Raw genomic sequence first — 27,851 nt, forward strand, 5'->3', positions numbered from 1 at the left:
ATGAAATCAACAGTTGATGAGCAGGTACGTTACCTGGTGTACTTTTTCGTCTTTGGCATGTGGGCAATGGCAGCTAGTGGCAACGGGTACATAGCTAACTACCTGCACATACTTAGCCTAATACATCACTTTTATATCAATACTTGATATATAGTCTGAAACATAGCAATGCAAATCAAGTTCTCCTTACAAGCTGGAATGTTAAGCGCGATTAAATGTCAACTTACTTTGCCGGGTGTCTGTGCGGTTGGTCTTTCAGTGTATGACATTTTGAGACAAAACATCGATAGGAAAGTATTGTTTACCCGACTTGTAGCCATATTCAGTGGTAAAGTAAAAATACTAACCTTAAATGATATTGTCAAAACTATACGGTATATTTTCAAACAATATCCCAATAAGTAACTATCGACCCCCCCCCCCCACCCAATCACTATACCATACCAAATGTAATATGTCATAATAATTTGAGTATCCCGTTTACCATGTTACGTCTACCCTTTAGTCCAGGTTGAACTACTCAACTCCACAATTTTACGATGAAGTTGAGCAGCGACTAGTGTGGGCAGACTGGAGATTCGATTTCACATAACTATGTTTTTTTTTTAATAAAAAATGATGGATTTCAACATCCAAAGAATTAGCATGCAATTTCTGAAATCTGTAGTCTTTCATAAATTATATGTTATGGGAAGTCGAAGCTCCAGGCCGTCTCACCGTAAATCGTGAAGTTGAGCAAAGTTGGCTAGCTTGCTATATTTTCCACCACAGCATAATCAATATGTGTGTTGTATTAATATTACACATCATGTTTCTCACATTTTAAACATGGATCAATCTGAGTCTTCCAATTGTGAGGAAGATGAGGGCCCGACCAGGGCCAAAAGGGGTAAGCCCGAGGTGGCCCAGGAAAGGGACTGGTTCCTCAGTCCCGTGCTGTGATCTGTACAAACCTCCCACCGCAGAGACCCTGAACCAACTGAAGGAGGAGGAGAGCCTCTTCCACTGCAACCTGCTCAAGATGCAAGTGAAACCAGGGTTACAGTCGGGTGGGAGTCATGTTTTTTTGTGTGTAACAGTATAACTTTAGTCCGTCCCTTCGCCGGGCTCAAACCAGGGACCCTCTGCACACATCAACAACTGACACCCACGAAGCATCGTTACCCATCGCTCCACAAAAGCCGCGGCCCTTGCAGAGCAAGGGGAACCACTACTTCAAGGTCTCAGAGCGAGTGACGTCACCGATCGAAACTCTATTAGCGCGCACCACCGCTAACTAGCTAGCCATTTCACATTGGTTACACTCACCCCCATTTTGATCTCCCCTTTTCCGCAGTAACCAGTGATCCGGGTCAACAGCATCAATGCATCAATGTAGAAAAGACTGTCAATACTCTCTATTTTCAGATAAATCACTTCGGTTTTCATTGTGTTTCCATATCTTATATCCGCGGTGTTCTGTGGGGGTGTAACATGTTCACCCACACTGCCCCCCTCTTGGCGTGAGCATGTTAGTTTTTCCAGGAGAGAATTCACTTTGTTCAATGGAGCCTGATCACTGTTAATGGGTGTAGCTGAATTATCATGACCGACTGCTTGTTGTTGAGTCATACACCAGGCGTCGGGCGTCATCACAACTTCTACCTTGGCAGTACATTGCGCCCGGTAACTGCTTGTCTCTGTGATGGCTGTCAATCATTGCCTGCAAATCTCCAAAGGTCCCATTTTCAATAAGCCTGCACCTAAGAGCGGCATATAATGCTGGATCAGGGCAGTGCTCTTTGCAAGCACTCATTGGCAAGGTCAATTGCTTTGTTCAGTCTAACCCAATAATCCAAGCAGCTCTCTGACTGTCTTGGTAAGGTTTCATAGAAGTATCCCAATGGAATCGTTGACGAGATTGCTTCTCCAAAGTGCTGCCTCAAGATATTGTATATGGCTTCAGGGTCTCTGCTTATGTTAACAAGAGGGTTTCCACGGAGCCCAATTCTGACTGTCTTTAGCCTATCCTCTATCCTGTATCTCTTGACCCTGTTCTGATATACTGCATCCCTTCTTTTTCAAGTAAACTTGCATAAGTTCTTGCCATTCAGTCACTGTTCACCGGTCTGTGCTATCACCCCGGAAGTGGGGTGGTTCTCTGACGTCTGACTTCAGAATTAGGTTGACCTTTGACCAATCAGGTATTTCTACTATTGGTTGGGGAGGGGGAATGCTTGCACCAGCCCTTGCTAGACTAATTTCACTGCCCAGTTGTTTGACTAACTCTGCTAGGGCTTGCAATTGGGTTCGGTTTTCATTTTCACCCTCTATGGCTTTCTGGGACTCTTCACTGTTATCGTTGCCTGGTTGGCTACTGCTAACATGCTCTGGTTGGCTACTGCTAGCACTTGGCACTCTAGTATCACCAACACCTGATATGTCTTCTCTCTCCTGTTCTGTAATCTCATACAACTGAGGTGTACGCAACATATTGTCCAAAGTTCACCTTGCCCTCAAATGTTCTAAACGTGTGATGTCGATCCAGTTCTGTGTAGGGGTCCCCCGGCAATCTGCTGCAACTGATCTGTTGATCCGGGTCACGGCACCAATCTGTCGTGGGTTTCTTATGTACCACAGGAGAACCAAGAAATGAAGAGCGACACCACGGCTGTCTTTTAGGCTTTATGTTGATCTGCAATAGTATTTTGAAAAGACAGGATAGGAACACATCAGTCTCCAATGCACCATCTGACAAGTTGTTCTTTCTCTCTCAGTGTTTTCTCAGGCTCACACAATCACACTCATACATAAAGCCATAATGTATACTATAAAATAATAACCAGTCCTTAATACAGAGAATGAATAATCTTAATTCTTAGACAATAGGACTATACCTGCAATAGTATTGTGAAAAGACAGGACAGGAACACAGTCTCCAATGCACCATCTGACATGTTCTACACAGGAGCATGAAGAAAGGTAAAACACATATCCTGTCTCACATCCCCAATACATTGCTAGGTGCTTTCAGTGTTGACAGTACCAAAATACAACAACTCATGTACAAAAGACTGCAACATAAACAAGTTACAACATGAAATCGCCTCTATTCCATTCAGACTGTGGAGGACCAAACTACATCTCCCATAATGCAACGCCAGCACCAGTCGGCAGCTCAGCTAACCATCTGCATCACAGAAAGGCATGCTAGCTAGCAACAGCAGCACTTTTAACACTCTGTAAACTATATTAATAACAATAAAACTCTGAAAGTTACATGTTTCAATAGTCCCACACTCCCTTATAACAATATCTACAGCAGTAAACTTGGGATGTTAATTTATTTCACGTTATGGACTTCTACAGAGGAGTAAATCTGCAACATATAACTTTCTCTCAGTGTTTTCTCGGACTGAGGAGAACGGGAGCTACGGGTAGTACCAGGGTGTTAGTAGGTGACACAAGCAACCAGATGAAATAAAATACATTTAATGAAACAAAACACAAATATGTTAACATCATTCAGCTACTGTAGTTGCCTACCTAACATCAACAGGCAGCACCAGTAGCGCAACAATTAAAAATAGACACCAAAAGAAAAGTTCCTGGCGATCATAGCGATCTGACTCCCCCCTTCTGTCTGAACTTGGAATATTCCTGTTCGCAGGCTTTGGCCACTGACCCTCAACCTGCTTGTTCTGTTCTGCGTTGTGTACTATTCTAATCATTTGAAGTTTGATGGAATAACCATTTGAACTCTACTACATGTGTACAGGCATGCATGATCAAATCAAATGTTATCCGTCATGTACACATTTCACTGATGGTAAAAAAGGTCCAGTGAAATGCTTGCGTGCTAGCTCCATCAACACTTCAGTACAATGTCAATCAAAAATAAGTCATTAAATGAAGTTGGTATGCACAGTATAAATTATGAATGTGCTATATCAAATATGACTTTGTTACAAATGTAAAGTTAGTGTCTTGGTCAAACAGTTGAATAAATATTATATAATCGAACAATAGACACAAGCACACACACAGTTAACACGAAGGGTTGAATATATGGAGAGTCAGGGAAAAGTTGTCCATGCCTGTATTTACACACAGCAGCACATTTCAGGTCACTGAAAAAATGACAGCTACCTCCTATGCATATACATGTGTTAAAGGGCTACTGCACTTCCTGTTTTGGCCTCGTTTTAGATTTGGTTCATTATGAAATTCTAGCTGACATGCCTGAATTCAAACGTAAGTGTGGTTTGATGTGGGTGTCTATTGTGTGTTCACAGGTAGGAAGAGTTGGCCAAATTATTTAGCCAATTAGCTTCAGCCGAATAGTGTGACCGTGGCAAAGTTGGTTTGACTTTAGATAGCATATCTCCAGGCTAGTTATGCACCGTCAATAAATTGAACAATGTAAATTAGATTATTTTAGTTTGCTCATTAAATGCTTTCAATATTTGCATTTGAATTTTTACAGTTTATAGTTGTTTTGAGGTTAAGCCATTGAAATTTGGAGCTATTGGAATTTTTACATATTGCCCAATGTATATTGTGTAATTTATTGATGGTCCCTAACTAGCCACATAGGGATATCCAAAGTCAACCCAATTTTACCACTGGCATTACGATTGGGTCAAGTGCTGCTGCACTCCAAATTGATGATTTGGGCTGTGGGCAGGATTCAAACAAACCCAACCGTCCCAAATGTCACAACCACAAAACTCTGTTTTGGACGAGACTGACTTTATGACCAAAATTATCCTATTTACACTTATAATAAATGTTTCTAGATGAGAAGTTGTTTTTTTAGGGGCATTAGCTATTTAATCTCCATTTTATCTCTTTGCCGATGCCAACAGATGGCAGAACTGCTGAAGGAGGAACTGCAGATGGAGGAACTGCTGAAGGAGGTTATGTTGAGTGAGCGCAGGAAGCATCTGAATCGACTCTTTTGTCCAGAAAGTCACTGAGCAGCTCCACACTGTACCACAGACTCATGAGGTGGAGAAGGTATGTTAGTGACACCGTGTCCAGGGGATTAGAACTAATGGAAACTTGTTGTATTTGGTCTGAACTCAGTGACCTCCATAAATGTTTCAATGCCAATCATCTTTTTTTTCTCTCCAGCTGAGGGACCTGTCATGGTTGTCAGGGGTAGTACAGGTCTCCTTTCTCCTGGTGCCAAAAGCAGACAAAGGCAAGTTCCACATGGGCATCTACCCACTGGGAACTTGCACCAAACCAGACATCTCAGTCGATCTGGCAGTCACTATTCCTGCGGTACGTAACACCACAGTATTCACTCTGAAACATGGCAGTCATAATTCGATCATACAACAATAATGACATGCATCTATTCACATTTTCCTTCCAGGATGTCCTGCACCCTAAAGATGCCCTAAACCAGAGGTACCCACGGAAAAGGGTCCTCTCGCGACATTGGGACCATGCGGTTTTCGTGTCTCCATGGCAACCGTCTCCGCCCCCTCCTGTTGCTTACTCCTCCAGGTACCTAGCAACATACTATAGAACTACACTGTAGCATCTGTTACAGAAGGGTGGTATAGGAATGGAGCCAAGTCATGTAGTCTATTTCACTGTTTTTGTTAACTCAAAGTCAAAGGTTTGTTGGCTTTGCATGCAACCCATATTTTTATTTTATTTTTTATTTCACCTTTATTTAACCAGGTAGGCAAGTTGAGAACAAATTCTCATTTACAATTGCGACCTGGCCAAGATAAAGCAAAGCAGTTCGACACATACAACGACACAGAGTTACACATGGAGTAAAACAAACATACAGTCAATAATACAGTATAAACAAGTCTATATACGATGTGAGCAAATGAGGTGAGATAAGGGAGGTAAAGGCAAAAAAAGGCCATGGTGGCAAAGTAAATACAATATAGCAAGTAAAACACTGGAATGGTAGATTTGCAGTAGAAGAATGTGCAAAGTAGAAATAAAAATAATGGGGTGCAAAGGAATAAGAAATAAATAAATAAAATAAATACAGTAGGGAAAGAGGTAGTTGTTTGGGCTAAATTATAGGTGGGCTATGTACAGGTGCAGTAATCTGTGAGCTGCTCTGACAGTTGGTGCTTAAAGCTAGTGAGGGAGATAAGTGTTTCCAGTTTCATAGATTTTTGTAGTTCGTTCCAGTCATTGGCAGCAGAGAACTGGAAGGAGAGGCGGTGATAGAGTGATAGACTGCATCCAATTTGTTGAGTAGGGTATTGGAGGCTATTTTGTAAATGACATCGCCGAAGTCGAGGATTGGTAGGATGGTCAGTTTTACAAGGGTATGTTTGGCAGCATGAGTGAAGGATGCTTTGTTGTGAAATAGGAAGCCAATTCTAGATTTAACTTTGGATTGGATATGTTTGATGTGGGTCTGGAAGGAGAGTTTACAGTCTAACCAGACACCTAGGTATTTGTAGTTGTCCACATATTCTAAGTCCAGAGTAGTGATGTTGGACAGGCGGGCAGGTGGAGGCAGCAATCGGTTGAAGAGCATGCATTTAGTTTTACTTGTATTTAAGAGCAATTGGAGGCCACGGAAGGAGAGTTGTATGGCATTGAAGCTTGCCTGGAGGGTTGTTAACACAGTGTCCAAAGAAGGGCCAGAAGTATACAGAATGGTGTCGTCTGCATAGAGGTGGATCAGAGACTCCCCAGCAGCAAGAGCGACATCATTGATGTATACAGAGAAGAGAGTCGGTCCAAGAATTGAACCCTGTGGCACCCCCATAGAGTGCCAGAGGTCCGGACAGCAGACCCTCCGATTTGACACACTGAACTCTATCAGAGAAGTAGTTGGTGAACCAGACGAGGCAATCATTTGAGAAACCAAGGCTGTCGAGTCTGCCGATGGGGATGTGGTGATTGACAGAGTCGAAAGCCTTGGCCAGATCAATGAATACGGCTGCACAGTAATGTTTCTTATCGATGGCGGTTAAGATATCGTTTAGGACTATATGTTATATGTTTGTTAGCAAGTACCTATTCAGTTAATTGGCTGTGTGTCAAGGGTGATTCAATGATATGACTATTTCTCCATGGAAAGATTCCTCCAGTTTCATCTTGAGGCTCCAACCCTGCCATCCTCTGGGCTTCTTCAAGCCCAGCCTCTTCCCCCCCCCAGAGGAACAACATCCACACTGACTGATACACTGGCTTGGAGAGCTCTCGGCCAGGTGAGGGGCACTACCCAAAGCCGAGCAGCTTCGATATAGTTTTTCCTGTTCCAGTTCCATTCTGATCTGGAATGTTAATGTACACAGATGGTTACGGGATGAAAGCTCCTTGTTGATGGAGATAGTACACTGACCGGAATTATACAAGAGGTGCACTGGAGAGATGCTTCAGTTAAAATCAGACCTCAGCCTACATTCTCACCGATTCCTATTATGTGTGTTTGTGTCGATATGAGTGAGCCTCCCCACTACAACAGCTCTGTTCTATGCGACATGCTCCCCGGGAACCACCTGCTGTTCCTGACTGCTGTGAGCTCCCAGTGTACTGCCTTTGCAGAGGGAGTAGCCCTGCTCAAAGTGTGGCTCGGACAGAGGGAACTGGACCAGGTTTGGGCCCCTGCGCCATCAGCTCCCTCTCTATCAACACCGGTTTATCAGGCTGAACCCAGCTCTTACACTACTCTCTCTCCTCCCGTCCCCAGGGAGCAGGGTGTTTCAGTGGTTTCCTAGGCTCCATGTTGCTGGCCTACCTCTCAACCCGCAGAGTCAGCAACACCATGACCACCTACCAGCTGCTCCTCAACAGCTTGCACTTCCTGGGTAAGATGCATGACGTCTCAACCTACCTGTCTGTTTGCTCCTACAGTTGGAGTAACATCGCATGTACCATAAATACTGTGCCAGATTAACAGGAAGAAACAAAAACAAGAAGGGAAAAGATGATGATGAACTCTGAGTCACGGATGGCTGCAGAGAGGGATTTCCAAAGTCTTTGAGCAACTTTGGAGAAGGCCCTGTTGCCGATGCTCTGAAGGGTAGACCTGGGAATGGCAAGTTGGCCTGCTGAGTGAGCTTGTGGGTTGGTAGGGGAGATGAAGGTAAGGGGGGGCAAGGAGGTGGGTGTTGGAGAGCCTTGTAGATCAGTAGGAGGTGTTGATGCGGTGGGAGCCAGTGGAGTTCACCTAGGATGGGTTTGATGTGCTGCCAGATCTTAGTGTGGTCATATCATTATGTTTCTATATGTTTTCTTCCCTCTCATTTGTCATCCCTCTCTTCTCTTCCTCATCCCTCTCTTCTCTTCCTCAGCTTCCACCGACCTGACGGAGAATGGAATTACCCTCGCTGAAGACCCAGATTCAACAGTGGTGAGACAGGACTAATCCAAATGTCCTTAATGGGGGGATGAGTGTTGCGTAATTTCTCAATTATGGATCACAATCACATTTTATTCCTTTCTTTCCCTCCCTCAGCCCTCTCTCGCCGAGTTCCACAGTGCTTTCCAGGTTGTGTTTGTCGACCCCTCTGGACACCTCAACATGTGCGCCGACATGACCAGCTGCACCTACAATCAGGTGTGTGCCCTGTGCCAAGACGGTTTCAAATTGGCTGGTTGGCAGTAACGTTTCCTCTGATTGGTTAACTGTACCCTATTTGGCTCTCAGGATCAGTACGAGGCGTCGCTGTCGCTGCAGTTTTGGGACGACCCCACTGTGGATGAATTCCACGCCCTACTCATGATCCCCAAGCCCATGATTAGGATCAGTGACCATTTCTTCCAGTAAGTACATTGTTCAGATACACACCCCTTCCACACACTTCTCGTTCTCTCCTCTTATGTGTCAACTTTCCAGCTGTGTGAGCTGGTGAAACTGCAGTGCTGCTGTAAGAAGCTCGACCTCCTCGGTGAACTCATGGACCACAGCGGAAACTACGTCCCCACTGCGCTCCCCTTTATCCTCTCCCTCCTGCAACGAGGACTAAGCCAAAGGGTCTGCCTCCTCACCCACTCCCTGACCCCCTGAGGTGAACATTCTCCTGCCTGTAGGGCTGTTGACTGGAACAGGCCAATTCAGTACTTTTTTTAGAGAGAACTGTTTTCTTGATAAAATTCTGAGTGGGTATTCTGGCCAACGTGTGTAACGGTGGTCGGTGGAGAGTGAAGCTCTGAAGCACAATGCCCAGCCGCCCCTGTCCTTTGGCCTGCTGCTCAACCCAGAACAGGATGCCTCTGTACTGGAGAGAGGACCCCCTCCAGCTGGCAGCTGTACGTACCTCAACCCCTAATCACTGATCTAGGATCAGATTGTGTGTTGAGGCTGTGTGTTGTGGAAATACTGTTGCGCTATTCATCAACATTTCTGCATCTACACTTTTTGAATGGAAAGCCTCTTTGGTAAATGTCCACTATCTCTACCTTTTAAAAACATTTGTTTTATTAGCCGTGTATACCGGGATACTCATGGTGTACACCATCCAACGACATGCTTGCTTGTAGGTTTCTTCTCAACAATGTGGACGTAATAGAATATAAGAATACAAACATAAAAGTAAATGGAACAATATAATGAACATTTTAGCCTAAGTATAATACAGGAATGCAGTTTTTACACATGTTTTGGGGAAGGGGGGTTTGGAGGGCAAGTGTATTTTAAATTGTGCAGTATTTAGCAATCATAATAAGAGTCTGGTTGCAACAGTTGTAATGTGTGTGTGTATAGGGCTGTGGCGGTCATGACATTTTGTCAGCCAGTGATTGTCTTGCAAATAACTGATGGTCTCATGGTAGTTTATCGATTTTGTCACGATCGTCGTAAGGAGCGGACCAAAATGCAGCGTGGTATGTGTTTATGATGAATTTTTAATAAAAGAAAGCACTGAACACTGAATACAAACTATACAAAACAATAAACTAATAACGACCGTGAAGCTATAATGAGACCTGTGCTGACACAAGCAACTAACATAGACAATCACCCACAAACAAACAGTGAAACCCAGGCTACCTAAGTATGATTCTCAATCAGAGACAACTAATGACACCTGCCTCTGATTGAGAACCATACTAGGCCGAAACATAGAAATACCCAAAATCATAGAAAAACAAACATAGACTGCCCACCCCAACTCACGCCCTGACCATAATAAATAATGACAAAATTAAGGAAATAAAGGTCAGAACGTGACAGATTTCAATAAACATAAACAAGTTTAGCAATTCCGGCTCCCACGCATAGCCTACAAGCCACTGATGAGGACATTTGGAACATCTACATTTTAAAAAGTCTAAAAAATCCATTTAATATAGCCTACACCATCACAATAAATCCATTATTTTAGGCAGGTCTGATGAAACATTATGACATGCATCCTATTTCAGAAGAACGGAATAGCACTTTCTGAGTCGTGCATTCAGACCCAGCAGTCAGACCCCCTTGACTGTTTGCACATTTTGTTATGTTACAGCCTTATTCTAAAATTGATTAAATCTATACACAATACCCCATAATGACAAAGCAAAAACAGATTTTTAGAAATATTTGCAAAAACTGAAATGTTACATTTATATCAGTATTCAGACCCTTCACTCAGCACTTTGTTGAAGCACCTTTGGAAGCGATTACAGCCTCGAGTCTTCTTGGGTATGACGCTACAAGCTTGGCACACCTGTATTGGGAGATTCTCATATTCTTTCCTGCAGATCCCCTCGAGCTCTGTCAGGTTGGATTGGGAGCATCGCTGCACCGCTATTTTCAGGTCCCTCCAGAGATGTTCAAGTCCAGGCTCTGGCTGGGCCACTCAAGGACTATTCAGTGTCTTGTCCCCAAGCCACTTGGGTGCCAGGTTTCCTACAGATGTGAAGCTTGGCATTCAGGCCAAAAAAAGTTAAATCTTGGTTTCGTCAGACCAGAGAATCTTGTATCTCATGGTCAGAGTCCTTTAGGTGCCCTTTTCACAAACTCCAAGCGGGCTCTACCATAAAGGCCTGATTGGTAGAGTGCTGCAGAGATGGTTCACCTTCTGTAAGATTCTCCCATCTCCACAGAGGAACTCTGGAGCCATGTCAGAGTGACCATCGGGTTCTTGGCCACCTCCCTGACCAGGGCACTTTTCACCCAATTGCGGCCAGCAAGAGTCTTGGTGGTTCCAAACTTCTTCAATTTAAGAATGATGGAGGCCACTGTGTTCTTGGGGACCTTCAATGCAGCAGACATGTTTTGGTACCCTTCCCCAAATCTGTGCCTCGACACAATCCTGTCTCGGAACTCTATGGACAATTCCTTCGACCTCATGGTTTGGTTCACTGTCAACTGTGGGACCTTTTTATATAGACCGGTGTGTGTCTTTCCAAATTATGTCCAATGAATTGAATTTACCACAGGTGGACTCCAATCAAGTTGAAGAAACTTCTTAGGGGGGGGGGGAACGGTTTTCGCTTTGTCATTATGGGGTATTGTGTGTAGATTAATATTAATTTAAACCATTTTAGAATAAGGCTGTAGCGTAACAATGTGGAAAAAAGGGAAGGGGTCTCAATACTTTTCGAATGCACTGTGTACACTTAATTTAGTCATTTATGCAACTTTAGTTGTGATACAAAAGCCTATATATATATATATATTTTTTTTTTAATACCTTCTGAGGTTGCATGATGTGACTAATGATGATTTGATAAAAGGTGCATGAAAGGCAAGCGTTCTGCTCTGTTTCTTGCGCAGGCTGCACACACTTCGTTCACATTTTGACAAGCACTTGAAAATATTCTCACCCATCAGACTAGTCTAAATGTAATCTGTTTTTTACATAAGCCTGCTAATACGTGTGGGATTTTTTTATTTGATTTAGAATGGCGTCATGTCTGGAATAGCAAATGCTGGTTACGTGCAGTTACGTTTTTAATATGCCAGGTAGGCTACGCTGCTTGTAAAACAGATGAATGTGTTTTTAATTTTGAAAGAATTTAGCAATAAATATAGCAGCATAACAAGGCTCGTGTTCTCTATTTTCTTTTAAAAAAGGAAAAAAAAGTGTCTGGTCACAATTCTGTTTTCACACATGATTGTGCAATGACTAGGTTTATAAGAACACATGTTTCGCTAGGCTCTGTAGGCTATGGACTATCCAACCGTGTCCCAGGGTTCTTGGACCTTTAGACTATAGGTTATTTAGCCACTTTAGTTGCGGTACAAACCTTATCAAAACATTTAGGCCTATGGGCTCGGCTACATGATGCATGCGGCTATGATTTGAAAAAGTCCCCCAAAAAATGCATGTTCTGTTTCTCGCTGGGCATCATTCACAGGTGATATTTTCACCCATCAGACTATCAATTTAGTCTTCTCTTTACATATACTGAAACAATTGTTTTGATTTACAATGGCCATTATGCACCTGTTGGAACTGGGACAGGGTAAAAAACAACAACAAAAGAAACATGGCAATCCATATGCACTTGAATTGCGACTGGAGGACGCCCCCCCCCCCCCCCCCCCCGTTTCATTTTCATGCCAGTCAGGTAGGCTACTCCGATTTGGTAAAACAAAGGCAATGTGCTTAATTATTAGGACATTTGAGAAATAAATATAGAAAGCTGATTGAGATCCTCTTTTTAATAGAGGCCATCATCTCTGTTTTCTCATGCAATTGCATAGCCTATAGAAACACTTTTTTTTTAAAATCATTCCATGAGGAGCTGGCTCTTGCTGAACAACCGGCAGTAGTGGAAAAAGTAGCCAAATGTTATACTTGAGTAAAAGTATAGATTCCTTTTTAATAGAAAGTTACTCAGTAAAATACTACATCAGTAAAAGTCTAAAAGTATTTGGTTCTAAATATACTTAAGTATAAATAATTTCAAATTCCTTACTAATCAAAGCAGATGGCACCATTTTCTTGTTTAAAAAATGTACAGGGCACGCTCCAACACTCAAACGATGCATTTGCGTTTAGTGAGGCTGCAGATCAGAGGCAGTTCAGAGGATGACCACTTGTTCTCTTGATAAGTGTGTGAATTGGAATATTTTCCTGTCCTGCTAAGCATTCAAAATGTAACGAGTACTTTTGGGTGTCAAGGAAAATGTAGGGAGTAAAAAGTACATTATTTTCTTTAGGAATGTAGTGAAGTCAAATAGTAAAGTACAGATACCCCAGAAAATGACTTGAGTAGTACCTTTTAAAGTATTTCTCCTTAAGTACTTTATTACACTGAAAACAGGTGATCCTATTCCACTCAAACTCTGAATGCCAGGGCTCTCATGAAATGTTTGATTTGATTTGCATATGCATTGATGTCAGTGATTTAGAGGGACATTATAAACTGGGTGGTTCGAGCCTTGAATGCTGATTGGCTGACAGCCATGGTATATCAGACCATATACCATGAGTATGACAACATGTATTTAGACTGCTCTAATTACAGTGGTAACCCGTTTATAATATAAATAAAGCACCTTGGGGGTTTGTGGTATATGGCCAATATACCACACCTCCTCATGCCTTATTGCTAAAATAGAGTGCTGAGTACTGGCCATTAGCAACTTGCAGCAAGTTTGGTAGGCTACTAATGACTGTATCAGAGCGCAGTTTTGCAGAAGCCTAGTTACCGTTACTCAATGGCCACATGGAATTTGACTGTGGTTATGATATGTAACAGGCTCCTTTCTCCTCTCCTCAGCCATGCAGACATACCAGAAACCTGTGTGAGGTACATTGGAGGGATGCTGGATGAAGTCATCAAAGTAGGACATGAGGTTGGTCAGTTTTTCTGTAGTAGTGTGTCTTACCAGCAGGGGATGCTGGTGTGGTTTGATGACTCCCTCCATCCAAACCATATCTGAAACCTACAGCTGTGTGTGTGTGTGTTCCCCAGGGGTGCAGCACAGGTGAGGAGGAGAGTCTGAAAGTGGTGCAGTCCTATGATGACCTGAGCAGGAAGCTGTGGAGGCTGGAGGGGCTGCCTCTGTCCCTCACCTCAGTGCAGGGGTCCCACCCGGCCCTCCGCTATACCCAGGTGACCCCCCCATTTAGACACACTCCAGGGTGTAGTTTCCCCTAGGTACAAATCTAGGATCACTGGATTGGTCGCCCAGTCCTAACCTTAATAGTGGGGGAAATGCAAAACTGTCCCAGGATCAACTTCAGACACAATCTACAGGCCTCATCTCCTCTTCAGCTTCATGCAGGAGATCCATCATTTCAAAGTTTGTTTTGTACATTCTTCCTCCATCACACAGGTGTTCCCCTCCCCCAGTGCCCCTGAAGCTGGATTACTTGCTTTTAGACAGAGAAAAGTTTTCCCGGTTGCTGGTGCCCCAGGAGGACAAACCATGCCCTGTGTACATCGCGCCTGTCAAAGGTACCTCATCACACGGCGTGTGTGTGTTCTGTACTATGCAGACTAAACAGAAATGTGTTGTTGTGGATCCAGGGTATATTTTTTTGTTTTTGTTTTGTTGTGTGTGTGTGTTCTACTTTGAGCCCCTCTCTCGTCGCCTCCTGTTGTAGTGATCTGCCACATGGAGAACAGTGGGAAGTGGCCTCACGACCGGGTGGCCGTCCGCCACATTAAAGCAGCCTTCCACATCGGCCTGGGAGAACTGCTGACCAAACACCACCGCTACACCTGCCAGCCCAGCCCCACACACCTGGACGTGTGGAAGGTAGGGGCCCTGCTTGCTGTCTGTGGGGGTGGGAGCTGGCCTCGACATTAATGTTTTTCCTGGACAAGTAAATAGTCTGACAAGAAGAATATAGATTCAAGTTGTCGGGGAATGGACAAGTCAAAAAAAATATCATCACAATCTTCAACAATTACTCTGATCAGAATTGGATCAGAGAGGCCAACATTGAATATAGATTTGAATATTATTCCAATGTACATAAATAAAAAAGCCTACATGTGAAGGTGATATGCATAGGCCTATTGGCTACAGCCTCATGTACCAACCGATGCTGACATGAGGGAGGTGCCAGAAAATGTAGCCAAACGTTAGACTATTAATTACATAAAAATCGACTAATCGGAGAGTCTTGTGACCATTTGCTCATCGCACCATCACCCATCTTGAATCTGAGCGTAGGCGGTAAGCATTTTGAAACTATTTCAACCATAACACTTGTTTTAAACAACCAAGTTTACGTAATTTTATGATGCATGTTTTATAACAGTACCTTGTTTTAAAGTGGCCTAGCCAAAATACGACCATAGAAATGTTAAGATAATTATTCATATACCATTGAAACTAGTTATTTTTTTCAATGTTATTTTATTGTCCAGCAGCCAAAGCCAAAGTCCTAGTCAAATTACTAGTAACCTATGCTAGTTGATGCATCTTTAGAGCTCCCTGATTTCTTCATTTCTAAAACCGCTCGCTTTGTGCAGTGCGCATTTGAGAACGACGTTTTCACGCTAATTGTATTTTGGAACATTTGCACGTAGTTTACAGCCATGTGCACATTGCTGAGCTTATACTATTAAGAGAGAGAACTTTATCAACATTTTAAGCTAAATTGTTTGATCTGCCTCATTGCTGTAATTTGTGCAACGGCCTTCCCTGGAGGGAATTATTTTTTACACTTAAATACTGTAGTATTTGGTTGTAATTGTAATGTACAATATTTTATAGGCTTCAAAGGGTGGCCAACCATCCTCCGGGAGAGTCTTTTTTAAAGGGTCGTTGTTGTATTTTGAGTAATTTTTGTCTGATTCTCTACGGTAAAGATTAACGTATTTTATTTCGTGAAATTATTCCTTGCATCATACAACAACGCCCCTTTAAAAATACTCTCCCAGAGGATGGTTGGCCGCCCTTTGTAGCCTATCAAATATTGTACATTACAATTACAACCAAATACTATTTAAGTCCCAAAAATATTTTCTCTCCAGGGAAGGCCGCTGCACAAATTATAGCAATGGGTGTATGGTTAGAGGTGATGTTCATTCATGACTAGTATAGGTAAAGGAAAGCATAGGCCTAATGGACAAAAATGAATGGCAAGTTATTGCCATTGGGTGAACCATATTGCACTCAAATGGGCTGCAGATGGTGCAAAGCATATTGCAAATGGGACATGGGACATGCCGGGTGTAATAAACCAAAAATCCAAAAGGTGGCGAGCATGCTCCACCGTCTGAAACATATATGGGAAATGGACAAAGTCACTTCTCAAGGGTGAAATGACAACCTTAAACTTGATAGAAAATGTGTTTTGGACCGATTTTATTTGTCCGGGCTCCAATTATACATTTACTAAAGAACCATATGGATATAGATTTATCTTATTTTTAAAAAATTTAACTAGGCAAGTCAGTTAAGAACAAATTCTTATTTTCAATGATGGCCTAGGAACAGTGTGTTAACTGCCTCTTCAGTGGCAGAACGACAGATTTGTACCTTGTCAGCTTGGGGATTTGAACTTGCAACCTTTCGGCTGCTTGTCCAACGCTCTCACTAGGCTACGCTGCTGCCCCAAATATAAGGCCTATGTTATATCCATATCAGGCATATAATAATGCAAATGTCCACTTGTCACACATTATACTCCAAATGGGTAAAATGTCCATTTGCCATATGATCATAGGAAGTCAGTTCCGAACGCAAAAGTCAGTGAACCATGTCCAGATGGCTTGTATGATGGCCAAATGATATAAACTCAGCAAAAAAAGAAATATCCCTTTTTCAGGACCCTGAATTTCAAAGATAATTTGTAAAAATCTAAATAACTTCACAGATCTTCATTGTAAAGGGTTTAAACACTGTTTCCAATGCTTGTTCAATGACCAATAAACAATTAATGAACATGCACCTGTGAAACGGTCGTTAAGACACTAACAGCTTACAGACAGTAGGCAATTAAGGTCACAGTTATGAAATCTTAGGACACTAAAGAGGCCTTTCTACTGACTCTTAAAAACACAAAGAAAGATGCCCAGGGTCCCTGCTCATCTGCGTGAACATGCCTGACACTTTGTCCAACTCGATTTAGAAGCCAACTATCACATATTTCATAGTGCCTTCTTTTAAAACCGTTAAAAACATAAAAACCTTAACACATAGTTTCATTCGAGCTGTGGGTCCCGTTCTGACATTGTGTATGCTTAGCCGAGGCGACCCCAAGTTTCGGCTCGATAGGTAATTCAGAGCCTGAGCAGTGCAGAAAATGCACTTTTTTTTCTGGGGACCCTAAACGAGCTATTGGCCAGAAACTTGTCGGGTCCGTTTCTATGGGCCGAGGTGGTTTCAATGCACCTAGTCTTGTAATTCTCTGTCTTTTCTAAATGTCATATTCTTGATGTTTTAAAATGAAATTAATATTGCAAAGGGACAAGGTTGTTTCTCGTCCTGAGAATCTGAAACAAAAATCCAGAAAATCCCATTGTATGATTTTTAAGTAATTAATTTGCATTTTATTGTATGACATAAGTATTTGATACATCAGAAAAGCAGAACTTAATATTTGATACAGAAACCTTTGTTTGCAATTACAGAGAATTTGTTTCCTGTAGTTCTTGACCAGGTTTGCACACACTGCAGCAGGGATTTTGGCCCACTCCTCCATACAGACCTTCTCCAGATCCTTCAGGTTTCGGGGCTGTCGCTGGGCAATACGGACTTTCAGCTCCCTCCGAAGATTTTCTATTGGGTTCAGGTCTGGAGACTGGCTAGGCCACTCCAGGACCTTGAGATGCTTCTTACGGAGCCACTCCTTAGTTGCCCTGGCTGTGTGTTTCGGGTCGTTGTCATGCTGGAAGACCCAGCCACGACCTATCTTCAATGCTCTTACTGAGGGAAGGAGGTTGTTGGCCAAGATCTCGCGATACATGGCCCCATCCATCCTCCCCTCAATACGGTGCAGTCGTCCTGTCCCCTTTGTAGAAAAGAATCCCCAAAGAATGATGTTTCCACCTCCATGCTTCACAGTTGGGATGGTGTTCTTGGGGTTGTACTCATCCTTCTTCCTCCAAACACGGCGAGTGGAGTTTTGTCTCATCAGACCACATGACCTTCTCCCATTCCTCCTCTGGATCCAGATGGTCATTGGCAAACTTCAGACGCGCCCGGACATGCGCTGGCTTGAGCAGGGGGACCTTGCGTGCGCTGCAGGATTTTAATCCATGACGGCGTAGTGTGTTACTAATGGTTTTCTTTGAGACTGTGGTCCCTCTCTTCAGGTCATTGATCAGGTCCTGCCATGTAGTTCTGGGCTGATCCCTCACCTTCCTCATGATCATTGATGCCCCACGAGGTGAGATCTTGCATGGAGCCCCAGACCGAGAGTGATTGACCATCATCTTGAACTTCTTTCATTTTATAATAATTGCGCCAACAGTTCTTGCCTTCTCACCAAGCTGCTTGCCTATTGTCCTGTAGCCCTTCCCAGCCTTGTGCAGGTCTAGAATTTTATCCCTGATATCCTTACACAGCTCTCTGATCTTGGCCATTGTGGAGAGGTTGTAGTCTGTTCGATTGAGTGTGTGGACAGGTGTCTTTTATACAGGTAACGAGTACAAACAGGTGCAGTTAATACAGGTAATGAGTGGAGAACAGGAGGCTTCTTAAAGAAAAACTAACAGGTCTGTGAGAGCCGGAATTCTTACTGCTTGGTAGGTGATCAAATACTTATGTCATTAATTACTTAAAAATCATACAATGTGATTTTCTGGATTCTTTTTTTTAGATTCCGTCTCTCACAGTTGAAGTGTACCTATGATAAAAATTACAGACCTCTAAATGCTTTGTAAGTAGGAAAACCTGCAAAATCGGCAGTGTATCAAATACTTGTTCTCCCCACTGTATGTATCTTATCATATTCGTGCATTACAAAAAAAGAACCAATGGGGTTGTTCTCTCTCTCGCTGATGTGCTTCATATGTAGACTTACTTTTCCCCCACTCTCTCTCCTCACCCCACACTCTCCTCATCCCACACTCTCTCTCCTCATCCCACACTCTGTCCTGTCCTCATCTGTAGCGGCTGACGACACTGAGAACAAGAATGACTTCATCGTCTCCAGAGTTTCTGCCTGTCATGTTCGTTGCCACGCCCAAAGACAAGAAGCTGTCAATCTGGACCAAACAGGCTCCATCTGAACTGGTTAGAACATGGACACACATCCAGTATAGTCACTAGTACAGTCATCCAATAGCATTGTACACAACATAGTAACAGACTCAGACTTCAAAGAGAAGAAATAGAATACAAACTTGTTTCAAATGACACTGTCAAAGACCGGCAAAAAAATATATATATCCCGTCTGTGTATTGAGTAGTTTCGTCAAGGCTCTAAAGTGCAACCATTTTGGTCGCATATGCATCTAAATATTTTGCTGTGCTACCTACAATTGCAATTTTGGAGCACCAGTGCACCTACAAGAGAAATGACTCGGATAAGATTTTTTTCTAATGATTATACTTCACTCTACTGGTGTTTTCCGAGTGCCCTAGAGAAACGATTGAGTGAATATTCGTTAGCATCATGGTTGTACCATTTTTACAATAGCAAAAAATGTATTGTTTCTAGCTCTAGCAGTCCAGACGATATGACCCAAATTACCCACACATTTTTTTTTTCCTATAGCGGATTATATGTCTGCGTTTTTACTTTCATAAACCATGTCTCGGGCCATTCTTAAGCTACTCGTGGGCCATTCATTTACGCCTTGTTCAGTCATGTTACCTCATTAGCTAGCTAGCTAACAACCGGATAACTTTACCAGTAAATGTATTCAAACATTTGGGGGCACAGAAAGAGAGGAAAAGGGCTATATCTTTTTCAGGAGATCAATGATCATAGTAATGAATGACTGATCTCTTGCATGTCATCACACACAATGTTCTTAAAGGGATAGTTCACCCAAATTGCAAAATGAATCATTGGTTTCCTTATCCTAACGTTTTAGCATTTCTGGCACAAATCCCATTTAAGTCATGGGACCGATATGACATTTTTTCGTGCGTCATGTCCAAATCATCCGAAAGTATCTAAAATCGAATGTGAAGCTCAACAAAGTAACTAGTAGATGATTTGAACTTGAAACATGCTAGCATCATTCCTCTGACTTTAATGGGATTTGTGCCACAAATGCTAAACCGTTAGCATGTGGAAACAGTGCCAGGGGAAACTGGATGCTGTCATACCTTGTCCACAGACCGCTTACAGGGTAAGGGAACCAATGTAATTTGGGTGAACTACAATTGTCCACGTAATGCATCTGTCACACCCTGACCTTAGTATTCTTTGTTTTCCTTGTTATTTTGGTTAGGTCAGGGTATGACATGGGTTTTGTATGTGTTTTTTGACTTGTCTATGGGTTTTGTATGTTTATGGGGCTGTCCCCTTTCTAGGTAAATTGTATGTTTATGGTTGCCTAGATTGGTTCTCAATTAGAGGCAGCTGTCTATCGTTGTCTCTGATTGGGAACCATAATTAGGCAGCCATAGTCTGTGGGTACTTTGTGGGTGATTGTCTATGTTAGTTGCTTGTGTCAGCACAGTTCTTATTATAGCTTCACGGTCATTATTTGTTTATTGTTTTTGTATTCAGTGTTCAGTGCTTTAATTAAAACATCATCATGAACACATACCACACTGCATTTTGGTCCGCTTCTTACGACGATCGTGACAGCATCTCAACAAGAAAATTGTGCTTTTATACAATGTTGAAACTTAATATTCTACAAATGCCATTTTAGCTTTTAATAAATTAACAAATATATTTACAGGGTTACATATTAGTTTCTAGGGCACAACATGTGCTTCAGAAGTATCTAGAATACATGTAGGCCAAATACAGGCTATAGCAACCGTTACATTTTTTATTTTTTACAAATATTTCCGGTGCTCCTAACTTTTCGAAGTTGGGAGCACCAGTTTTACCAATGATTTTTTTTTAACATTTAGAGCTGTAACTATAGTAAATCTAAAAGTAGAGGTGCCATCATAAACAGCGGAGTAGAAATGAATTACATGGTCTTGTTAGTCGGAAGTCAGTTTCCCTATTCTTGGACCCTTCCTCAAGGCACACTGCTCTCCTGAGTCACACTTTTGGAGGGTCCACTCATATCATTATCACTATTACTACTTAGTAAAAACGGTAAAGGTAGAAATGATGTATCTCACTCACCATAGGCAACTGGCTGTTTCTTTTCATGATACGGACCCCTATTGCTTTTTAACTTTTCAAGCATCTCTTATAAATCACTCATCTGTAATGCCATGCACATTCCGTTTTTGACGTTATATCACCAATACAATATTACATTCATTCAAAATGGCATTAAGATTTTTTTTCTTCTCAATTTATGCTGTTATAGACATACAATGGATATGGCTTATATGAAAATAAAAAGTTAATTTAATGCTCACCAATTTGCTTTTTGTCCCTGTCCACTTCCGGAAGGAAATCAGTTGAAGATATTTTTTTCATGTCTGCTGTTTGATAGAGTACGTTGAGAAATACGGCAGCACACCGCAACATGGGGTGATAAAGCCGGCAGCTTCCCATCTCCCTCATTTAGCTTCCCAGCTCCACCTCAACCACTTGATTACAATGCTCAAACTAGCTGTTCTCCAGACCTGGCATCTTTTCATGTGTTTCTGTCGAAGAGCTTCGAATTCAGGTAGTCCTACCTCGTGACGTGCAGAAGAAGAGTCATAAACGAACACGTTCATGTGCCTTGAGGAAGAACTTGTGCGTTTGCGCCATCTGCCACTTTCACATTGATGGCAAATGTGCACTTTAATTTTGGAGCACTGCAGTGCACTCACAGTGAATGAGACCGAAACATAGATTGAAATGCACCAAGGCTGCACGGTAGCACTTGCCTAGTCAACTTATTAATTGAGAGGCAGATTGAGCCGAAGCAAACAGGCACACGTATCAATGGAACAGCTATTAATTGTTCCATTGAAGCCCAAAGCCTTCAGCCCACTGCCTTCCAAGATAAAGACAAAATTCTGAAGATAAAATTTCTGCTTATACATTTCATTGTGTACCCCCCCCCCCCCCGCCCCCCCCCGGTCATGTGTCTCGCCCTCTTCCAGACCTCACAGATGGTGGCTCATCGTGTTGAGGTGAGTGGGGAGGCTCCTCACACTGTCCCCAACGTGGAGGCCATCAGGGTCATGGGCCAGGGTCTGGTCAAGTCAGTGGAGGCAAGGACTGGTGAATGGGTGGTGTGGACTGAGCACGTGCGCAAACACACACACACCCTCGCACACAGAAACACGTACGGTAATTGTATTTTAACTTAAACAATCACATTTTGAAATGGATTACCCCGTAGCCAGCAAAACGTGTCCACTTGTTGACACCTTTTTGTCAAAATGAAATCAACATGTTGTAACACAGTCATTGTATATCCAATTGTGTGCTAAACGCAAGCCATGCACATTTACTGTGTTACTGTTTTGTACGCACAGTGTGCTCCGTATGTATTGGGACAGTGACACATGTTTTGTCTCAACTCCAGTCTCAACTCCAGCACTTTTGGATTTGAAATGATACAATGCTTATGACATTAAAATGCAGACTGTCAGCTTTAATTTGAGGGTTTTTTCATCCACATTGGGTGAATCGTTTAGAATCTACACCACTTTTTATACATCGCCCCCCTCATTTTAGGGATCAAAAGTATTGGGACATTCACTTGTGTATTAAAGTAGTCAAAAGTTTTAGTTTTTGCTCATATATTCCTAGCACACAATGATTTATATTAAGCTTGTGATTACACTTTGTTTGGTTGCATTTGCTGTTTATTTTGGTTACGTTTCAGATTATTTTGTGCCCAATAGAAATGAATGGTCATTTCGGAGTCACTTTTTATTGTAAATAAGAATAGAATATGTTTCTAAATACTTCTACATTTAACATGGATGATTCTGGATAAGAATAAGCTCCAGTAAGATGGATAACTATTGAAAGATGGCTGATATGCAGTTTTCTACACGGTGCAACCTTTTGGTAGCGTTTGTATATCATAGGAAAAGACACCGCATTTACACAAAAAAATGACTTATTGACATACATTGTTGTCGAATCAGGAGAGAAACACCATGTAGTACATCCTCCTGTAGTATCCTCCAATTCTGCTCTAGCTATTACCACGAGCCCACCTCCCCAAATCAGATGCCAACAACCTGTGCTCTGTACATAGATTTTTAGACTAGGGTAACCAACACAGGGTACGAGCCCAGGTCTCCTGCGCACCAGAAAAGCATAGGCCTGCTAAACTGAAGCCTAGGCATTGACTCTGGGAGCCAAAGCAACTCTTCAGGTCTTTGGTAAGGCCTACTCATACATGTGTGTTAACTGAACCTCCTCCGTTACAATTCACCATCCTTTGACCTCTTCACATTGACCCATCTGAGCCACAGCATAAATATGAGTGACGGTTCGAACAAGGGTCTTCTGCATCAGAAGAGCACATAAGCCCGCTAAACCAAAGCCTACCCTCTGGGCAAAAACTGGTTGAATCAATGTTTTTTCCACGTAATTTTTAAATAAAAATGTGATGTTGAATCAATGTGAGAAACAGATTGGATTTGCAAAAAGTCATCAATGTAAGGGAATTTTGTATTTCACCCAACTAACCTAAATCCAATGAAAGGGTGACTTTTTTTTTTTTTTTTTTTTTCATATTGAGTTCTCTCTAGTTGCCAATTCAACCGAATGTAAACAAAACTACACATTGAACTGTGCCCAGTGGCTATAGCCAATGCAACTCTTCAGGTATCAGGTAAGATTACTCATTATGCGACTAACTAACCAGAAAGAAGTTGTTCGGTGACCACAAAGATGTGATGAGTAACTTTGCCTAGTGTTGAGTTTCTGCTTGAGACCAGAAAAAAAGCATTGGCTCCCCAGGCTGAATTACCTAAGAGTTGGTTTAGCAGGCTAAGATGTTCTTCTGGTGTACAGGACACCAGGTTCAAACCCCATCAGTTACACTAGTCTAATATCAATGGGCATAGTGTGTGACATGGCTAGGATATCACTGCATTGTGGTGTCATGTTGCTCTCCTGGTTCACGCCTCCAGGAAGCAATTTGCATACAGTTTGAAAATGAAAAGAGAAAATGCTCAATTGGGCGGTTGGAAAGTAAAAACACACACTCCATTTCACTTTGCACATAGCAATTACCGTTTTCTGTTAACCTTTCGCCAATTTATTTACCATTTGCAATTATCCATTTTCATTTTAACATTGCAATTTCATTGTGGCATGAATCATGTGCACTAAAATGAAAATATAAATGTGTTTATCATTTTCACATTTCAATTGAGCATTTAAGCATGGCATTTTTTTGAACTGGCACCGACCCCTCCATGTATGCCTGCTAAATGTATTTTCATCTTGAAGCTTTCTTTGGAATAAGCTCCTTGTGATTGCGATTCCTGCTAGTGCTATGTTCAGTTTGGCTCACTCAACTTCATTATCCCGCGGGGGATATTAATTTGGTCATCACACTGTACACAGACGTTGAAAAGCGACAATCACCATGAATGCATGTATAAAAAATGTAAAAAATGTGTTGACATACTGACTAGATGTTGAGGAAATTCCAAGGAGAGGCGACGTGTTATACCTAATCACGCTCCATTGTGTCCATCTCCCACATAATCATGTCACAATGGACAGATAATTGTCCGGACTTATTTTGTACTCGCCCAATGTTGTTAGCTATTTAATCATTACAGGATTTCCTGCTCAAATCGTGACTCCTCGCACGTTGGGAATTATCTGGTTGCCTGGTTCAACTTTTTCAACAGTCTTGTCCTTTACTTTATTTATTGTGTCCCCACAACTGCTTGCCTAACCAGCTGTGACTGAAGTTTGAACTCCCGTTTTAATGTGATAACTTGCTTTTGACTTGACTGTTGTATATTTTCCCATTTGGGATGTTTTATCACTATTCATCAGTGATTTATGTAGTTTAGTCGACAGAAACACGTAGAATGTTAGATCTGCACTGAATGTCTCCTGGCCCCTCCTGTCTCAGCCTCCAGTATTTATGCTGCAGTAGTTTATGTGTCGGGGGGGGCTAGGGTCAGTTTGTTATATCTGTAGTACTTCTCCTGTCCTATCCGGTGTCCTGTGTGAATTTAAGTATGCTCTCTCTAATTCTCTCTTTCTTTCTCTCTCTCGGAGGACCTGAGCCCTAGGACCATGCCTCAGGACTACCTGACATGATGACTCCTAGCTGTCCCCAGTCCACCTGGCCGTGCTGCTGCTCCAGTTTACACTGTTCTGCCTGTGATTATTATTATTTGACCATGCTGGTCATTTATGAACATTGTTCTGTTATAATCTCCACCCGGCACAGCCAGAAGAGGACTGGCCACCCCACATAGCCTGGTTCCTCTCTAGGTTTTGGCCTTTCTAGGGAGTTTTTCCTAGCCACGTGCTTCTACACCTGCATTGCTTGCTGTTTGGGGTTTTAGGCTGGGTTTCTGTACAGCACTTTGAGATATCAGCTGATGTACGAAGAGCTATATAAATCAATTTGATTTGATTTGTCCCTTAATTGAACAAATACTTTGGGGGAAAATGAGCCCATCTATGGGATGCTGAAGTAGTGATGAGATGTGAGACCTGCTGAAGTGTAGTGTTGTCCAAAAAGGCTTGATCAGGGTGGGTAGTGAACCAGCTCCTAAGAGGCTATTTCCATCATCAGTCTGTAAACGATTGCATTACGAAAACATGTTTCACAAAAATGTCACCTATTCCAAAAGTGGATGTCTGGCCATGTGAGGAATGACACACAGACACGCTCGATCTCAGGTTTACCAACCCTCCTATAGCCTCTTAGAAGGAGCTGGTCTAGCATGTGTCTGTGTGTAGTCAAGGTGAGGAACTCTATAGTTTTGCACTGTCAATGCAAAAGCTCCACAGCTGTTAAGGTTGAGGTGGAGTTTTATGAGATGTATTTTTCTTATGGTAAATGCTACCCTAGTAAAGTGAGTTTTTTGCGTGCGTGTGTTTTGGATTCTAACTGTTTACGTTAACCAGTTTACTCAGTCATTCAGAGTAGGCTACGCAAACTGCTCACCTGCAGTTCCTCACGTGGCCATACATCCAGTTTTGGAATAGGTGACATTTTTGTGAAATATGTTTTCGTAAAACATAACGCAATCGTTTACGGATTGTACAACATTTTTGTGCTACAGTATCTCATGACAGTGTTTGGAAAAATAGGTGTTTGATTATCAGGCCAAATTAGGGTAAGGACTTTCCTGAATGTCACTCGGGGAGAGATGGAGGAGTAGCCTTGTCTGTATGAATGAATTATATATCAAATCAAGGTCACATGCACCGAATACAACAGTTGTAGACTTTACTGTGAAATATGAGTCCTTTTGCAACAATGCAGACTTAAAAAGTAAGAACAATTTGCAAAATAAAAAAATAAATAGTTACACAATAAAATAATAGTAACGAGGCTATATGCAAGGAGTACCGGTACCGTGTCAATGTGCAGGGGTACGAGGTAATACGAGGGTAAAAGTGACTAGGCAATCAGGATAGACTATAAACAGAGCAGCATTGTGTCTATGTGTTTGTCATCAGTGTGTGTGTGTGTTTGAGCATATGTACTGTCTGTGTGGGTAGACTCCAGTGAGTGTGCATAGTGCAAGAGAGTCAGTACAACAACAACAAAAGCGGTCAATGCAAATAGTCTGGGTAGCCACTCGATCAACTGTTCATCAGTCTGATGGCTTGGATGCAGAAGCTGTTCAGGTGCCTTTTTGGTACCGCAGGGAGAACAATCTATGACTTGGGAGGTTGGAGTCTTTGACAATTTCTATCCAATACCGCCTGGTATAGAGGTCATGGATGGCATGGAGCTCGGCCCTAGTGATGCACACACACAATCCACTGTAGCGCCTTGCGGTCAGATTCAAAGCAGTTGCCATACCAAATAGTGATGCAGCCGGTCCTGATGCTCTCAGCTGTATAACGTTTTGAGGATCTGAGGGCCCATGCCAAATCTTTTCAGCCTCCTGAGAGGGAAGAGGTGTTGTCGTGCCTTCTTCCCGATTGTGTTGGTGTGTTTGGAGCATGATGGGTCCTTATTGATGTGGACACCAAGGAACTTTTAAGTTCTCGACCTGCTCCACTACAGTCCCGTCAATGTGAATGAGGACGTCCTCGGCCCTCCATTTCCTGAAGTCTACTATCAGCTCTTTTGTCTTGTTGAGGTAGAGGTTGTTGTCTTGGCACCACACTGCCAGGTCTCTGACCTACTCTCTATAGGTTTTCTCATCGTTGTCTGTGATCAGGCCTGAGGGGCAGCCGTGTTGAGGGTCAGCATGGTGGATTTGTTGTTGCCTACCCTCACCACCTCCAGGGCAGCCCGTCAGGAAGTCCAGGATTCAGTTGTAGAGGGAGGTGTTCAGTCCCAGGGTCCTTAAATTAGTGATGAGCTTGGAGGGCACTATGGTGTTGAATGTTGAGCTGTAGTCAATGAACAGCATTCTCATGTCGGTGTTGCTTTTGTCCAGGTGGGAAAATAGCAGTGTGAAGTAAAATAGAGATTGCATCATCTGTTGAACTGTTGGGGCGGTATGCAAATTAAAGTTGGGTCGAGGCTGTCTGGGGTGATGGTGTTGTGAGCCATGACCAGCCTTTCAAAGCATTTCATGGCTATACATGTGAGTGCTACGGGGCGATAGTCATTTTGACAGGTTACCTTGGCGTTCTTGGGCACAGGGACTAGGCTCTGTTTGAAACGTGGATATTCCAGACTGGGTCAGGGAAAGGTTGAAAATGTCAGGTTAGAAACTTGCCAGCTGGTCGGCGCATGCTCGAATGACATGTCCTGGTAATCCTTCTGGCCCTGCGGACTTGTGAATGTTAACCTGTTTAAAGGTCTTACTCACATCGGCTATG

General features: G+C 42.5%; 1 pseudogene; it reads left to right on the forward strand.

Annotated features, from left to right (window-relative positions):
- Positions 1-27,247, forward strand: LOC115140640 (nucleolar protein 6-like; annotated as a pseudogene).
- The last annotated feature ends 604 nt before the right edge of the window (positions 27,248-27,851 follow it).

The sequence above is a fragment of the Oncorhynchus nerka genome, linkage group LG13 (assembly GCF_034236695.1).
Source record: "Oncorhynchus nerka isolate Pitt River linkage group LG13, Oner_Uvic_2.0, whole genome shotgun sequence".
In the NCBI taxonomy this organism is placed as follows: Eukaryota; Metazoa; Chordata; class Actinopteri; order Salmoniformes; family Salmonidae; genus Oncorhynchus; species Oncorhynchus nerka.